General features: G+C 43.4%; 1 pseudogene; it reads left to right on the top strand.

The window, feature by feature from the left end:
* The first annotated feature begins 3,125 nt into the window (after positions 1 to 3,125).
* Positions 3,126 to 12,873, top strand: part of LOC140611219 (transient receptor potential cation channel subfamily V member 5-like) — a 29,842-nt pseudogene continuing 20,094 nt past the window's right edge.

Genomic DNA, 12,873 nt, shown 5'->3' with positions numbered 1-12,873 from the left:
TAGATCTTCCTTCTTTTTTCCCCATATAAACATAAATATCAGTATGGTTTTAATAGCCACCAAACTTCCCGGGAATGATACTTCTGCATAAATGAAAACAAGCCCTCTCACTTTACTAAGAGCTGTCTGCCATTTTGGAAAATGATGTCATTAATGGCAGTACCATACTTGGGATCTGAATCACTAGTGCCACACAATTGCATCAGTCTTTACTTATAGCAGTTTCATTTGTGGAAATTTTATGTGTGCCTTTTTAGCCCTTATTTGGAAATAGCAGATATAAAGCAAAGTGGTCAACAACTTTCTGTTGAGTATTGTCTCACTTTTCGAATTCTGGATGTATTCATTAAAAGTAAGGATAAATATCATTGTCTTCTTGAATCATCTGAGCACTTTCATATTGAAATGCATATTGTACTGTAAATCATATCTTTTATTTCTTCCTTACATGACATTTAGAGCAATAAATTGTTTTTTAGACACGTTTTGTAGGTAGATTATACTCTCTATGAATTTCAGTTCAGTATAGTAAAGGCAATGTAAAGCCAACAAGAATATTTGTTTTAAGAAAAAGGAGTTGTGATAGAGCAAAAACTCCAGTTTTAAGGAAATGAGAATGACTTTTTTTTTTTTTTGGAGCCAAAATTTATACACCAGATAAGTAATAGTCCCATCCAAGGCTTTTTGACCAAGGATTTTTTTTTTATTGCTATTTTTTTCTCCAAAGACTTTTGGTATTTTCTTGGAACTCTCTCCAGAGGCAGGCAGGATTTTATTCATCCCACCCCTCGAGAATTTTCTTTGGTTTTGCTTATTGGAAAAGATTTTGTTTTGTTTTTTTAGAGCCAACAGCTTTTGAGAACAAATTGTTGAGGCCAAGGTCAGTGATCAGGCTGGATGATGATATCCTTGGTCGTAGATTGTGAGGTTTGGGAGCAGGGATTGTGTTTTATCCATCTTTGCCCCTCCACAGTATTTAGTATGGGGCACACAGTAGATCCCCAGTATTAGGTTGGACTGGATATTGTCAAATACAGGATGTAAGCTTGGGGTAAGAGAATTGAATAAATGCTTGTGTATTGTACTGAATTTAAGTGATATGGCAGTGTGTAGTATAACAAAGTAAAACCTCTGGGTGTCAGTGAAAACATTTAAAAGATGGTATGGCAAGAGCACAGCCCGATAAGAATGAACACTGGCTGTGACCAGTGGATAAGCCCACATTTGGTGCATTCCAGTTGAAAATTAGCCCTCTCCTCCCTCTCCCTTCTCTTGGAAATCCCATTTCCCAGAGGTAACTATTAGGAGGAAATTTCTCCTCATCACACTGTTAACAATTTAGTGAGTCTATTTCCAGACTTTATTTTTATTATTTTTAAAGGTTTTATTTATTTATTTATTTATTTATTTATTTATTTATTTATTTATTTATGATAGACAGAGAGAGAGAGAGAGAGAGAGAGGCAGACACCGGAGGAGGGAGAAGCAGGCTCCATGCCAAGAGCCCGACGTGGGACTCGATCCCGGGACTCCAGGATCGCGCCCTGGGCCAAAGGCCAGCGCCAAACTGCTGAGCCACCCAGGGATCCCCGCTTTCCAGACTTTAGACATATCCATAGAAGGTGTATGTGTATGTATATGTGTAGGTGTAGGTGTATGTGTAGGTGTATGTGAGGGGGTTATGTTCATGGAGAATGAGCGATATTTTCCCATATGCCTTTAATTTGAAGAATGGGGTTATACCAATATTATTCTAAAATGTGGTCTTCTCCATTTCCTGTATCACAGCCTATTTAGAACCATGTTGTGATCAAGCGTTTGAGTAGCTTGGTTCTGAAGAAAATTCAGAGCAAGAATTCAGGGTTTTGAATGTAGGAAGACAAGAGGGTGATTTTAATGGAAAATATGCTTTCATATATTTGAGTTCTTATGGATGCATTTTTCCTTCTCTTTTGAAATGTACTGGAACATTGGAGTTGGTTAGATTTGAGTTCAAATTCCAGTGCAAAGAAGAGTTTATGGTCTAGTGTGGGAGACCAACACCAAACCAGGAAACAAGTAAGGAAAAAGCATCTGTGTTGTTTGCAACTGAGGTGATTTTTCTGAAAGATAGAAATAGCCTGATAGTTTAGAGACTGGAAGGAGAAGGCCACTTTAGAATCATCAGGAAAGGCCTCTCTGTGCTGATAACCCCTGAATCAAGACCAGAGAACATGCAAAGGGCGTGAGGTAGGAATGGGCTTGGCATACTTGAGAAGCCCCATGAGGAACGATCAGTGACCAACCAGGAGAGTCCTAGAAGGTGAGATCGGACAGATAAGCAGGGGCCAGACCTCGAAGGGTCTTGTAGGCCTACAAGAACTCTAAGAGTTTGAATCTTATTCTAAAGGGAATGACTTGTTCTGATTCAGTTTTAGAGAAGGACAAAGGTCAGAGCATAGAGACCAGTTAAAAGCCATTGCAGCTGCCCAGGCGAAAGAGAGTGACAGCTCAGATGGAGGAAGTGCTGTGGAGATGGAGAAAAATAGATGGATTCAGGATCTCTTTCTGAGGTAGAACCTCCAGGATATGCTGACGGAGTCATGTAACGTGCGTGTGTATGTGTGCGTGCATGCGAGAAAGGGATCACTAAAGGACCGACGCCTAGGGTTTGGGCCTGAATAACCGTGTGGGTGATGGTGCTATTTATAGAAATAGGGAAGGCAGCAAAGAACAAGTTTGGGAGGCAGAAGGGTCAGGGAAATGAGAATTCCTTTTTGGTCAAATTCATTACGAAATGCCCCTTTGTTGCTAGAGTGTGGTATTAAGTAGGCAGGTTCAGGGATGGGTCTGTCCGGAGATGTACATTTCAGAATTATCCATATTCAGATATATCTAAAGCCAAGGGAGTTGACATCGGAAGATAGCTGTCTGTATTTTCCAATTTGTAAACATCTTTATTGCAAAGTTTCTAAGTGATAAGAAAAAGAACGTAAAGAAAGGAAGTAGGAAGGGGAGAAAGAGAAAGAGTGAACAATTCCAATGGTATCTATAGGCTATTTCTTGCAACAAAGTGAGTGTATGGTCACCGATGCGCGCGTGCACACACACATAAACACACACACACATGCACACACACCCCAAAGATGCAAACTGTAAGCTGCATATACAAGTCACATGGAAGAGATACTCTCAGTTCCAACCCCAAACAGACCCTGCCTCTTCCTCAGTGGCTGCATAGTCCTAGATATGGAAACCGCATTTCCATAACCTACCAGTGCCTGAAAGGAGAAGACATTGGGGCTCCACCGTCCAAGGCAAATGGGCCCTGGATCCAACTCCAGAGACTCCTGGCTTCCTGGGCTGGTCAGAGAGCAGGACTGGGGGGCGCTTTCTGGACAAGATCCTGTATCTTGCAACAAAAGAAGATTCAGGCAGCCAAGGAAAATAACCTATGTTTCCCAAAGAAACTTCGACTGGAATGAACCTGCAACTTTGTACAGGAGGAGTCCTGGGAGAGATGACATTGCCTACAGCAGTCCTCTGGGACAATCTTGAGGCAGCCATGGTGCTGATGGAAGCTGCCCTGGAGCTGGTCAAGAAGCCCACCATGGGTGAGCCATCTGTAGGTCAGACTGCTCTACACGTAGCTATCATGAACCAGAATGTGAACTTGGTGTGAGCCCTGCTTGCCCACAGGGCCAACATCTCTGCAAGAGCTACAGGCACAGCTTTCCACTAAAGCCCCTGCAACATTATCTACTTTGGGGAGCACCTTTTTGTCCTTTGCTGCCTGTGAGCAGTGAGGAGATCATGAGGCTACTCATTGAGCATGGAACCACCACCTGGGCCCAAGACCCCCTGGGAAACACTATCTTGCACATCCTCATCCTCCAGCCCAACAAAACCTTTACCTGCCAGATGTACAAACTGCTGCTGTCCTACAATGGGTGCAGTGACCACCTGCAGGCCCGGGACCTCAAGCATGCCGCATCACCAGGGTCTCACCCCCTTCAAGCTGGCTGGAGTGGAGGGCAACACTGTGATGTTCCAGCACCTGATGCAGAAGCGGAAGCACATCCAGTGGAATTGGCTACTGACCTCCAGTCTCTATGACCTCACAGAGTTCAACTCCTGGGGTGAGGACGTGTCCTTTTAGAGCTCATGGTCTCCCTCAGGAAGGAGGAGGCTCATCAGATCCTGGAACAGACCTCAGTGAAGCAGGTTGTGAGCTTCAGGTGGAAGAAACGTGGGCAGTGGTACTTCTGCATTTCAGGTGCCTTGTACCCACTCTATACGATCTGCTACATCTACTGTCCCCTCAGAGTCCTGAGATAACACCATTTTCCAACAGAAACCACTACAGGAGACCTGTGTGGCTCACCAGGATAAAATCTGGCTGGTGAGGGAGTTGGTGATCCTCATTGAAACTGTGGTCATCCTACTCCTAGAGATCCTGGGCATCTTCAGTGTTGGTGCCTCTTGCTATTTAGGACAGACTGTCCTCTGAGGGCCGTTCCATGTCATTATCATCACCTAGGCCTGCCTGGTGCTGGTGAACATGAGGATGTGGTTCTCCAACATGAATGGAGAGATGGTGCCTGTGTCCGTTGCCCTGGTGCTGGGCTGGTGCAGTGTTATGTACTTCGTTGGAGGATTCCAGATGCTCTCTATCTTTTCATTATCATGATCCAGAAAACAATTTATGGTTTTATTTTATTTTTTAAAGTAATATCTATGCCCAACATGGGACTTGAACTCATAACCCAGAGGTCAAGAGTTGCATGTTCTATTGGCTGAACCAGCCAGACACTCCCAGAAGATGATTTTTGGAGACCTGAAGCCTTTCTGCCAGCTGATAGCCTCATTATTCTGGTATTTGCCTCAGCATTCTATGTCATATTCCAGACAGAGTACCCAGCCAATCTGGGACAAGTCCATGACTACCCTGTGGCACTCTTCAACACCCTTCAGCTTTTCCTCACCATCATTGAAAGCCTGCCAACTATGAAGTGAACTTGCTCTTCACATTTGGCATCAGCTACTTTGCCTTTGCCATCATCGCCACATTGCTTATGCTCAATCTGTTTATCACCATAAAGGATGACACACAGAGGCAGATGGCCCATAAGTGGGACGAGCTCCAGAAGGCCCAGGTTGGGCCAAAATGGTGATACTGGAGAGGAAACTTCCTTGCTTCCTATGGTCTTGCTCTGGGATCCGTGGATGCTAGTATGGGCTGGAGGACCACGGGTTCTAATAAGACAAGAACAACCATGATCAAAATCCTCTGCAGGTGCTTCTCGATGTGGAAGCTTTCAAGGGCTCAAATAAGGAGTATGAACAAGAGCAGCTTTCTGAGAAACAGCCCTCTGTTTCTGTTATTGAAAGTGGGACCCTAGCCAGAGCCTCCCTGGCCCTCCCAACCCCTCCCTGTCCTGAACCACACCTCACAGCAATAACAATTACCAGGGCTGGGAGAGCCTTTGTCACAACATTCTGGGACACGTGAATCTCAGACTGGATCTTGGCGAGGGGGTTGGAGAAGAAAATATGCATCATTTATGATGGGGACCCCTGTAAAATAAAACAGGTAGGCCTAGGTGTAGAGCAGTACTAACTTTCATGCCTGTTAATCATGGGAGGGGGTAAACAGGATAATTCCTTTTTTTTTTTTTTAAGATTTTATTTATTTATTTTAGAGAGAGGGAGTGAGAGAGCATGAGCGTGGGAAGTGGCAGAGGCAGAAGGAGAGAAAGAAGCAAACTCGCTGCTGAGCCAGGAGCCCAATATAGGGTTCAATCCCAGGACCCTGGGATCATGACCTGAATCAAAGTCAGATGCTTAACTAACTGAGCCACTCAGGCACCCACCCTTTAAGTAATTCTTAAAGGCCATGTCTTACTGTTCACATCAGCATTTCTGGAGATGGGCAATGGGTATCTGTTGTACCACTTATCTTTTAAGTTCCTAAAAGTCCCACATCTTGAGAAAAGAAGGTATCTTCGCAAGCAAGGTTGGACTTGGCCATCAAAGATAGAGGTACGGATGCTAGACTAATGTCTAGACCATCTTTCTTTCTGCCTCCGGCAGGCACTACATGGTTCAACAGTGCTTAATGTGGGACGAGCCAGGCATGGCACTGAGGTTCTGGCCCTTCCCTTTTTTCTATACCTCTGTAGAACTCTCCCTACCTAGTAGCCAAACTCCACCTACAAAACTGCAAGAGGAAAGGTTCTTTATCCTTGTTTGTTTGTTTTTAAGATTTTACTTATTTATTTGAGAGAGAGACAAATCAAGAGAGAGCACAAGCCAAGGGGTGGGGGTTGGGGGGAGGGAGAAGCAGACTCCTGGATGCAGAGCAGAGAACCTGATGCCGGGCTCGATCCCAGGACCCTGGGATCATGACCTGAGCAGAAAGCAGACGCTTAACCTACTAAGCCACCCGGGCACCCCTTCCTTGTTCTATTTTTTTAAAAAATTTCATTGTGGGTAGATAAACATAATGTAAAATTTACCATTTTGACCATTTCTAGGTGTACAACTCAGTGGCATTAACTATATTCACAGGCTATTATTTGTCTACAAGAATTTTTCATCTTCACAAACTGAAACTCTTGTACCCATTAAACATTAACTCCTCACTATCTCTTCCCCATAGCCTGATAACTGATATTCTACTTTCTATGAATTTGACCACTCTAGGTACCTCATATAAAAGGAATCACATAATATTAATCCTACTCTACCTCGTTTATTTCACTTAGCATGTTTTCAAGATTTATCCATATTGTAGCAGGTATCAGAATTTTATTCCTTTTAAAGTCCAAATAGTGGCGTTTGTTTTGTTTTGTTTTGTTTTAGACAGAGAGAGAGCACGCATGCACACACCACGACCCTGAGATCATGACCAGAGCTGAAATCAAGAGTCAGATGCTCAACTCTCTGAGCCACCCAGGTGCCCTCAAATAATACTTCATTGTATGGATATATCACATTTTATTTATCCATTCATCCATTGATGACATTTGAGTTCTTTTTACCTTTTGGCTATTGTAAGTAATAGTGCCATGAACACTGGTATACAATTATCTCTCCAAGCACCTGCTTTCAATTTCTTTGTGTATATTCCTACATGTGGAATTGCTAGATCTTTTGGCAATTCTTGTTTAATTTTTTTTTGAGGAACTGCCACACTGTTTTCCACAATGGCTGTGCTATTTTACATTTCCTCCAACAAGGCACAAGATTTCCAATTTCTTCACTTACTTACCAACACATGTTATTTTTCTGCTGGTTATTTTTCTTCTTTTTCTCTTTCTCTCTTTCTTTATACAGCCATCCTAATAAGTATGAAGTGGTACCTCATTGTGGTTTTGATTTGTATTTCTCCAAAGACTAATGACGTTGACCATCTTTTCACATGCTTATTGGCCATTTGTACATCTGTTTTGGGGAAAATATCTATACAAGTCCTTTGTCAAAACAAACAAGTTTTTGGCTTTTGCCAGCACTTGTGCCAGCCTTGCGATGGTATGAGCTATAAGACATGGGACATGCACACCACCTGCTGGCCATTTCTCGGCATTTCCCAACACACCCTTCAGGGCAGAAAAAAAGTTTTTAGTTCCAGGGATCACCAAAGAACATTTCAGCCCCTGGGGAGCTCATGGTCTCCCTACTGGGAAGATCATAGATGTTGTGGATGTGATGCAATAGTGGGAAGAACCTGGACTCAGAATAGAGAGAGCCGGATTTGAATCTTGTCTTTGTTTAAGCAAATGGCAGGGTTTTTTTTGCCTCTAGATCCTATGGCAGTGTATCCAGAAAAAGTTTCTGTGATGGTGAAAATGTTCTGTATCTGTGCTGTGCAATGCAGTAGCCACCAGCCACCTATGGCTGTTGAGCACCTGAACTGTGGCTTTTGTGACTTTTAAAACTAATTACTTTAGGGGGCCTCTGGGTGACTCAGTGGGCTAGGATTCTGGCTCTTGATTTTGGCTCAGTTCATGATCTCATGGTTTTGAGACAGAGCCCTACATCAGGCTCCATGCTGAGTGGGGGAGTCTGCTTGAGAATCTGTCCCTCCCTCTCTCTCTATACCCCCTTTCCCGCTCATTCTCTCCTTCTCTTGAATAAATGAATAAATCTTTGAAAAAGAAACTTTAATTACTCTAAATGTAGGTTTCAATGATCATCCATGGCTAGTGACCACCATATTGGACAATGCATTTCTAAAGACTCAGTTTCCTCATCTGTACAATGGGGATAACAACACTTCCCTGTGGGGTTTTTTGCTAGCAAAGTGAGATAACCTGGGTCAATAGCTAGCACACAGTGCATGGCTTATAACAGGTGGTTAGAATATGTGTTTGGCTAAACACCCAATGGAATTAGTAGAACATTCTATCAGCTCCTTTCTACTCGTTGCTAGATTTTTCATTAATCTCCTGCTGTGACTTCAAAAGGAAAAACAGAGAATATTCATTAGCACCACAGGTCTGTCTCTCTTAAAAAAACATTCTGTTTGAAGTGAATCAGTAAATGTGTGTTTTGTAATCCCCCCCCTTTCTCTGAGGCGGGAGACTGTATCAGCTTATGGTAAGAAAGCCATCCCAGTCAATGAATAATCAAAGGCAAAGCCAAGCAGATGATAAATCTTGGCCTCCATCCTGTGAAGCCACCCACTAAGCAACATTGAATAAATCTGTTCAGGCTTAGCATATTTTTCAGGGTAATTGGTTGCAGTTTTCTCAGACTCTTTGATTTTTAACCTTATCTTGGGCCTATTCCAAGCTAATGAAACAGAATGAAGTAAGTTCTGATTCTGGTTTAAGTTTCAGGGAAGGGACCAAAGCGTCAGCCTTGACAAGGCTGGGAGCAAAAAAAGCTGTTTGTTCCTGCTTCTCTCCCCTGAATGCGGGCAACATCTGGGCTTCTGTTCTTTTTTCCCAGATTCCCTTCTCCTTGGAGAGGCCTACAGGTGACTTAGAGAGAACATCACAAAATACCACATAATTAAGCTGATTATAGCTCTGTTGATGCAGGATGTTAGCAATTTAAATCATGGGGTTGGGAGGCTGTGAGGACAAACACCAGGTATTCTCTAGAAATGGTAGACCGTAGGCATAGGGTCAGGAGATCTAGGTTCAAGCTCCAGCTTCTCCACTTGCCTGCTGTGTGACCTTGATCAAGCACTTAAGACCTCTGAGTCCCTGTCTTCCTGTCAGTGTGATATGTTCTGCTTCTAAGAGAGAAAGCCTATAACATGGCCTTTTATCCCCTTGCTGTCATGGGTCGCATCGTGTCATTCACCCCTCCTCCCAAATGTGTATATTGAAGTCCTACTCTCCAGTACCTCAGCACAAAACTACACCTGGAGATGGGGGGTCTTTCAAGAGGTAATTAAGGTAAAATGAGATCATGAGGGTGGCCCCTAATCCAGTATGACTAGTGTCCTTCTATGGTGAGGAAATCTGGATACTCACATGGGTAGAGGAAGGACCATGTGAAGACGGAGAAGACAGAGATTTGCAAACCAAGAAAACAAGCCTCAGAAGGCAGTAACCCTCCTGGCACTTTGATTTCAGACTTCTAGCCCGCAGAACTGTGAGAAAATACACTTCTGTTGTTTAAGCCACTCAGTCTGTGACACTTTGTTATGGCAGCCTCAGCAAACCCATACACCCGCTCTGCCTGGGCCTCAGTAACCAATTTTTTAAAGATTTTATTTATTTGAGGCGTGAGGGGCAGGGGAGGAGGGGAAGGGAAGGAATCTTGATCCTGCGACCCTGTGAACGACCTGAGCCAAAATCAAGAGTTGGACACTAACCCACCGAGCCACCCAGGCATCTCCTCAGTTACTGATTTTTTTCAGCAAATATTTTTATGCGGACTGTGTTCCAGGCTCTGAGGACACAAAGATAAACAACACAAAGTCCCTACATTCATGGAGCGTATACTGAAGTGTAGCACACCAATGAGACAATTCCTACCAGCACTGCAAGGGTGCCAAAGTAGCACGCAACTTGGAGAGCTGAGAATAAAACAGAGTGGGTTGCTGAGAGAGAAAGGACATTGGATAAAGTGGGGAGACAAATAGAGTGGACCCAGGTCAGCAACTACAAGTTTTTGTGTGTGACTGATTTCAGAGAAATCAAAGCCAAATTTCTCTGGCTTTCCAGAGAAAGCCAGCCCTAAAACTCGGTCCTCCTGATGTCCTGGCCACTGCTGTCCTCATAAACACCACCACGATTCTCACTGAGTGGATCCATGGTGTGGTGACGCACCACTCAGGCCTTCCTTCAGGGAAGAAGAGTTCTTCCTTCAGGCTGAAGACACCCTTCTGTCATCAGCCCATGTCAGGGATTATGTTAACTGAGGAAAACAGCCTTGTCCTGTCATGCTTCCTTCCTAGGTCATGCTTCCTTCTGGAGTGGCTGCAATTCGGGACAATTGAGAAGGGCCAGTGCATCTTCAGAGCTGCCCATGGGATTGGCTGAGACCTCTGTTGAAACTGCCTTGCAGGTCAGTTCTCGCTCGGTCTACTCCTGCTTCCGTCGTTCCCTTTCCCATGTGTGGGCTCCGAGAGCACTGCCTGCTGGTAATCTCCAGTTCAGAATCTGCCCCTCGAGAGAGCCCCACCTGGGACGGTGAGCCTGCTGAAGGTCAGGCATGGATGAACTGGCAAATGTAGAAGATCTTCAGGGCTTCCTAACTGGAGGGTGGGTGTGCGTCAGGTAACTGTGAAGCAATGAGATGTGGAATATGATTTTCCGAGGGCACTGTGACTCCACTTGGAATGCTCACCAGACTTGCATAATCCCTTCTGAGCAGTCCCTTGGCCAAGCGCTACCACCCTGCATCTGTAGCTCCAAGTAACTAAACCAGTCTCAGGTGCCTGACTCAAAGGCAGTGCTCTATAGGTGGGCCAGCAGCGGAGAAGATGGTCTTTTGCAAGTGCTCTAACAGATGGCATCTGTCTACCTCTCCAGACTCTTCCTGCAATGTGTTCTTCTCCACCTTCCCTTTCCAGCCATTCTGGCTTCCTGCAGCTTCTCCTTCCCTAAGACATTTCACATGCTATTTCCTTTACCTGAAAGCAAGCTACATTCTTACACCATCACCCCCCACCCCCATGCCTCTACTCCACTTTTCCAGCAAATGACTACTTGTCCTTTTTATGTCCTAAAAGTTACTTCATTCAGGAACCAATCCCTTACCTCTCTCTGACTTGCTACTCTTGGTAGCTTCCTTCATGATGCACACCAGGTTTACAATGTGGCTATATCACATCTATATTGTTTGATTAATGTCTGTGCACCGCAGGAGGCTGTTAGTAACATGTGAGAAGGCTCCAGCTCTGTTTTGCTCACCTCTGTACTCCCAGCTCCTAGCATGCTGCCTGGAACACAGGAAGCAGCCAGTAGTATTTGTTGAATAACTAACAGGGATTTTCTTACTGAACAGTGGCTGAATGAACTAAATCAGTTCCTGTGTCTTTTTAGAAGTTTACATTAGAAAAATGCACAGAGTCAGAGCTGGTGAGGATTAGGATGGAACAGCAGTTCTCAAAGTACAGTCCAGGAACTCTTGGAGGTCTCTGAAACCCTTCAGAAGGTTCACAAAATCAAAACTATTTTCCTCTTAATTCTAAGGTATTATTCTGCCTTTTATCACTCCCATTCTATCATGAGTATACATTAGAGAATGTATATGAAAAGATCATTTTTACAGTTTCAGATTCCACATTATTAACTTATCTCTAAGAAAATACCCCTTGTTGAAGTACCTGAGTGGCTCAGTCGATTAAGCATTTGACTCTTGGTTTTGGCTTAGGTCCTGATCTCATGGGCAGTGAGATTAAGCCCCACGTCAGGCTCTGCCCTCAGTGGGAGCCAGCTTGGATATTCTCTCAGTCCCTTACCTCTCTCTCACAAATAAATAAATAAACTCCTTAAACAAAAAAAAAAAAAAAAGAAAGAAAGTACCTCTTGTCAATTTTGGAGGTGATATCAAAAAAGAATATCCACAACTCCCTGAAAAGTTTATTAAAATACCTCTCTCTTTTCCAATGATACATATCTCTGTGAGGTGGGTTTTCTTCATACACTTGAACCAAAAACAATATATGGCAATATATTAATGTAGAAGCTTGTATGAGAATTCAACTCTCTCCTAGTAAGCCTGACATTGTTAAAGAATTGAAAAAATGTAAAACAGTGCCAGATTTCTCTCTAATGATACTATTTTGGAAAATATAGTTATTTTTCATCAAAATATGTTATTTCTATTAACATAGAAAGCCCATAAATGGGCTTGTTATTTGTTTTATTAGGTAGGAATTTTTTAAATTCTCTAATTTTGATTTCTAGTATGGTAAGTATCAATATGAATAATTTATATGAGTGAATGTTCTTTGAAGTCATTAATAAACTTCAAAAGTGCAAACAGGTCTTGAGACCTAAATATTTGAGACTTACTGGGACCAAGTATTTCTCAGAATTCTTTTGGATGCAGAGAGATACTCAACTTGAATGGCCATAAGTCAAAATTTGTCTCTCTTTATCTCTTGTTCTTTCTCCCCTTTGTGTTGGCTTCATGCTCAGCGGGCTTTCCTCAGGAGAGGGTGACAATGACAATCAGCAGCTCCAGGTTTATGTTCCATTAACTTAGCAAACTTAGCATCTTTTTTGCCAATAGTTCCAGCAAAAGCTGTGGTGTAGACTCTCATTGGGCTGGCTGCTGTCATGTTTCCACATCAAAGCCAATAACCATGATTCTGGTTGATCAGCTAATGGTCTTCAGTTCATCTCTGGGATGGTGAGCTGTGTGTGGTCAGTCTTGAATGAACCATGTGGACTGAGAAGACTAGCTCATCAGAGGAAACTCAGA

Source organism: Canis lupus, chromosome 19 (assembly GCF_048164855.1).
Source record: "Canis lupus baileyi chromosome 19, mCanLup2.hap1, whole genome shotgun sequence".
Classification (NCBI taxonomy): domain Eukaryota; kingdom Metazoa; phylum Chordata; class Mammalia; order Carnivora; family Canidae; genus Canis; species Canis lupus.
The sequence above is the reverse complement of the archived record's forward strand: the minus strand, read 5'-3'. Positions and strand labels throughout refer to the sequence as shown.